This window comes from Triturus cristatus, chromosome 6, assembly GCF_964204655.1.
Source record: "Triturus cristatus chromosome 6, aTriCri1.1, whole genome shotgun sequence".
Lineage (NCBI taxonomy): Eukaryota > Metazoa > Chordata > Amphibia > Caudata > Salamandridae > Triturus > Triturus cristatus.
In genome coordinates, this window is record NC_140589.1 from 119,178,470 (window position 1) to 119,184,469 (window position 6,000).

Genomic DNA, 6,000 nt, shown 5'->3' on the forward strand with positions numbered 1-6,000 from the left:
GCAACTTGTGGTCCGCCCTCTCCAAATCCTGCAATAGCACTCTACGCAGTCCCAGCTTATACGCTATACAGTGTCCCCGTATTACACTTTTTAAATGCGTCCCACTCCACCATTAGCGATGGTGCAGTACCAGTGTTATTCTGAAAATAATCAGTAATGCCAGTTCCCACCACTGCGTGAAATGCTGGATCTTCCAGCGATTCTGGGTTCAATCTCCAAGTCGGAATTTTGAGGTGATCAGGCAATACATTCACACATATTAATAATGGGTTATGGTCAGATAGTGTTCTAGTTAGGTATTCGCTGTGTTGCACTATGGCATGTATGTCAGGAGAGCAAAGCATCGCATCCAGTCAAACATGGAGGTCGTGTATGGCAGGAAAAAACGAATAATCCTGGTCAGTCAGATGGTGCGCCCTCCAGGTGTCTATCAGTCCCCAATTACGCTGCCATTCCCGCCTAATCCTTGAAAGAACATGTGTAGGTGCGTCCGGGAGGAGAGGGTGTACATCCGCGACAGAGTTGAAATCCCCACCCAGTAGTACTGACCCAGTTAAGAACGGAGCGAATTTCCAGACAATTGTGTGAAAAGGGCTGATTGTGCCGTGTTTGGCACATATATGCTGCCCAGTACTACATCCCTACCATTTAGCTGCCCTGCAACCAATATATAACGACCCTCCGGATCCCTCAGTTGTCGAGTTGGTTGAAAAGGGACACACGCCCTGACCCATATCGGGACCCCTTGTGCAAAGGCGGAGTACGTCTGCCCTCTCCATCTACGCTGCAATGCCACATCTTCTTTTGGCGCTATATGCGTTTCCTGATGAAAAGCCAATTGGACCCCTCTATGGACTAAGTATGCGTGTATTTTATTCTGCCGTATCATGGTGTGCATACCTCTAACATTCCAAGATAAACATTTCAAATGAGATATCGAACCCTTGGTGGTGGATCACACTGACTCCATACAACTAATTTTAACAGTTACGCCATGCACCCTGGAACATTCCCTCACTGTAAAAGAAACAACCCCAACAACCCCACCCCAGGGCAGGCATTAAACATTAGTCCCCATCTAAACTACTCTAAACTGACTTCCCTCTAGTAGCTACAGAGGAACAATGGGGAAAGTGGCTGCAGACCGTCCAATACCGGCTATGAAGTTACAAAAAAAAGACCACACCTATGCCCCATTTTGTACAATCCACTTCCATCCCCGGAAGGTGTCCCACCAGCAGGAGCACCCAACACCCATCCGTGCTCAGCCCACAAGCCACCCCACCACAAAGACCTGAGGCACAGAATACTAACAACAATAAGGCACTTAGCTCGTCCAACAGCCTGCAAGGAAATCAAAGCAAGATTAGGGCACCCGGTTTTCCGTTTAAACAGATTTTCTACATATAAATACAGATGGAAAACAAGTTTTCCTTTGTCTGTATTTATATGTAAAAACGGGAAAACACTAGCACATTTTGCGGCGCTGCCATGCTCCAGCAGAGAGTTATAAAACAGGATGGTATGGTGATTGCTCACAGAGCAATCGCCTCTGGTGTTATCAGTATTTAAACAAAGCCTCGTTAACAAGTGAATGGTCTTTTAAAGACCTGTGAAGTACTCCGGTGCGGCTGTGTGCCCGGGAAGCTGTCTCAGCCCGGGCTGCCACACACAACGTAGGGGGGAGGTATTGTGAAAGAGAAAGGTCGCCATGCCCAAGACGTGCTGCGAAGCATGCTTTCAGCCTCATGGGGAGTTTTGAAAAAACAGATGTTTAATTAGTTACAGTTACAGTGACATCATGACAGACATAGCATTATATTCCTCCGTACTCCAGTTCCCATATCTAAATTATCCAAAAGGAAAAGATTTTTTTTGTAAGTGTTCTTTACAATAGATGAACTGAGTTTCGTCAGGGGAGGTATGAAGCCGAAGTGACTTGCCCAGGAGCACGGAAATACGGCCTAGTTGGGAAGCCGGGATTAGTACCAAAGTCTCTTGTTTCTACTGTGATGAGGTGTTCTGAGGGAAGGAGACCCCTAGCTATCATTATCATTCTGTTCTCAGTACTTGTCCCAAGTATGAACGCTGATCCCTGTAGGTGCTTATGCTATGACACCCTTACCTATGTACAGAAGACATTATGCAGTTAGTAAGCCCAGATATGCTCTTTTTAGGCCCGGCTTAACAGTGCCCCAATTATTCACCTATTGTTACCAAATATTTAAAATCTAGACAGACTGGGGTCTGGCTGCTCACAAAAGACCATTTCCTTCTCACCTCTGGCCATAGGCTGTTATTTTGTATCATTCCACCTCCTATAGATCCCTTGCATTGCAGTGCAGGACTGTATTACATCTCAAATGCACACTGAACCATTACATACAATTATTTATCTCATATATACTTTGCCTAGAAAAGCGAATACGTTTTCCCTAGTTTTTTCCCCACACTACAGCAGGATTTATTAATGTTTTATTGAGCATGCAATTTCAGTTTCGTTAATTAGGTTGGATATTATGCCGACATGGCAAAACAAACTTAAAATTTCAATTATCCGGTCTATATGATTTTTAAATAGATACATTTTTAAATAAGTAAACAAGAAATAAAGTCCCATGAACTGCCTCCCCCCCCCCCCCCACACACCTGTTGGTGATAGCTTCACAAGAAAAGTATTTTTCAATGCACCAACGAAAATAATAAAGTTTGCCCCACCCCCTCACAAATACACTTCTTGTCAATTTAAATAAATGTGGAAAAATACTAGCTGCAGCGTCGTCTTTTAAAAATATCCAGACGGAAATGGAAAAAAAATAAATACCATAAAACCGGAAGCCCTAAACATGATTAACAATATTAGGCAAAATCATCCGCAGTTCCTGGTGTGACATGTGGCATCTGCAGCCTATTAGCCCGTGACTCGTCCGTGTTCGTGCCTGCAGCTGATCCATCTGTTCCTGTGCCAGTCCCCGAACCCTTTTGCAAGATCCCAGAGCAATGCCGATACTGCACGTAGCGCTTCATTTCTCGCCCTCTCTGTCTGGGAAGTGTTGGGCGCCTTCGAAGTGACCGGATGCCGCTGCGGCCTGCGTCGACGCTGCGGCAATCGCCTCAAGGGGACACTAGTCCCAGTGTCCCCAGCCGGCCTTTTGCCTTATATGTTTCCAGCCAGTCCCATGCCTCAGACGGATCCTCACAAAAGTGCATTGTACCATCGAGGATAATCCGAAATCAGGCTGGAAATATCAGTGAATATTGAAGCTCCTCGTCCCGGAGCGCCCTCTTGACAGCTAGGTAAGACGCACAGCGGCGCTGGACCACCAATGTATAATCCGGAAAGATAGAAGCCTTGTTATTGTCCACTGTATATGGTCCGACCGTACGCGCCATCTGCAGAAGGTGGTCCCTATCCTTGTAGTGAAGAAGCCTGGCCACCACTGGACGGGGAGGGCGACCCGGTGCCAAGCGTCAGGCCGGTACTCGAAGAGCCCTTTCCAACGTGTAGAACTGCGTCAGTCCCTCCGGCGCTTCCTTGTCACAGAGCCAATCCTCTGGATACTGGACCATGTTGGACCCCTCAATTCCCTCTGGAAGACCCAAAACTCAGATGTTATTCCTCCGATTTCTCCCTTCGGCGTCCTCGGCCCTTTTCTCTAGCGCCGAAAGTCTGCGGGTGACGTCTCCTACTTGGGCAACGATGGTCTTCAGTGCCAGTTCCAGAGTCGCCAGCGAGGATTCGGCCTGTTCCACTCTGTCCGCCAACTTGGCGCGCTCAGCCCGCAGAAGCCCCAGGCCCATCGACACTGTTACAATGTCCTGATGTAGGGCCTCCCTTGTATCAGTGATAGCCTGGAGTATACGGGCCAATTGCTGTTGCACTCATGCGTCCCCTGGCCCGTCAAGAGAATGCGGTCGTTTCTCCTCCTGCCCCACGTCTTCTTGGTCCGGCGGGGTTGTCTGAAGCTTCCCTCTAGGCTTCCCCATCCTGCAGCCGGAGATCAGAATTGCGTCTTCAGGTCAGGGCTCTCCCCTCGGGCAGCGTTTCTAAGGCCAGATGTCCCGGGGGGGCGCCAGCCTTCTCGTGGTATTAAGTAATTCGGAGCTTATGCGCCAAAAGCCAGCTCGAGTTCCTGGAGTGCCCAGATTTTTAGCCACAGCAAAGAGACCCCAGGGTTAACATTTGGGAAAGCCCCTACCAATTCCAGTGCTCGGTTCAACAGATGGCGTGTATGGCAACACTTACCCACAAGCGCTCCCAATGCTATCAGTTCTCAGATGTGGGGCCTCCCGTGCAACAAGTAGGCTGCCCGAGACATCCCAGGATCAGCGTCTCTCGAGCCAACCACCGCTGCTCCCAGCCGGTGATCGCACAAGGAGCCCATCCCGAAGAGCAGTTCAGGGCCTCAGGCCATCTCCAGTCTCTGCGCTCCCACTGCTGGGGCATATACAGGCACTCGTTCAGCTGTGAGCCCCCCACACACTCAGCTCCTCTCAGACCGGGCCCACAACCCACAGAGCAGTCCAAATATTAGGACTGTCATTAGGTCGGATAATTCACGGGGCCGGCGTAGAGCTTGGAACTCACGCGTCTGCCTCCATCAGCCTGCAAGCCACACCCCCTTTACTCCGCAGGTCCTAGTGCCCCTGCATACACTTTCACATTATTACACAGTGGTGTGTGTTTGCAAATCTAAAGGATGACATAATGTCTCCGGGTCTGACGATGGACTAGGAAAAATCAGAGGGAGCACAAAGTACTGCGAACATTGGACGGATGAAGTTATTATCATCAAAGAATCTTACAAAACGATTGCTGAAGCTGGCTTAACACTCAAGAAAAGAAACATGCAAGTTTTGTGTTGAGGAGGTTGAATATCTGGGGTACACATTGGCAATCTCCGATGTTAAACTGAAAAAATATCTTCTGGAGTAGACAATAAGAAAGGCACCTGTTCCAACAGATATGGGCCAATTGAGGTCCTTCCTGAGACTTCTCGAGTACTATGTGAAATTTGTCAAGAATTCTGCAGAGATGACTGAGCATATAAAAAAATTGTTGAGGAAAGGTTGCAAATATGTGTCGAGAGAAGATCAACAGAGATCTTTTGATAACATAAAGCACAACATTTTCTCTGCCAAGGTATTGACTCCATTTGTTACCAGACTCGTATCTATACTTATGGTAGATAGTAGTGCTGTAGGCGTGGATGCTGTATTGTCGTCAACGCTGCACAAACAGGGTGGAAAAACTGTGGGTTTTGCCTCCGCCTCTGACTGATTCTGAGAGGAATTATTTGGTTATAGAGAGGAAGTCATTGGCTGCTGTATGAGCAACAGAATATTGTTTAATGTACCTGTGGGGTTATTCCATGATTCTGCTTACTGAAGCCTTTGTTATAGATTGTGACTTGGTGGAGCTGGAAAGGGGTCTGCGAGATTAGCTCGGTTAACAGCTCGCCTACAAGAATATCGATATAATTTGGAGTACATACATGATGGTTTGTCCAGGTTGCCATTGCCAATCGCAAGATGTTGACAAGGCGAAAGTAGAGGCGTTTGTCAAGAAAGGTGCTGTTGCAAGTGTTTATGACTTGGTGGATTCAAGAAGTCATTGGGAAGGAATAGTGATTTGAGATCCTGGGAAAAGATGGAATGTTGCAGCATTGGTGGACATGATTTTGAAAGGGTGTAGGCAAGAGACTGTTGTCAGTAGCAGTAAGACTATGTTAAAACAGTGGGTGAGTTGTCTGTGTTTGATGGTAAACTCCTTTCTGGAGGTGATATGTCCGTAGCCCCAGAGAGTTTAAGATTTGAACTTTACAAAATGGCACATGAGGGCCATCGTGAAGGTCACAGTAAACATCCTTGGTACTCTGATACCATCAAAGAACATAAGCAGTCCTGCAAACGGGCAGAAAGGAAATGGAGAAAAGATTTTTCTCTCGCTGCAAAAACTGAATATAAAACAGTTCTTAGAACTTATAAAAAATTACTTAA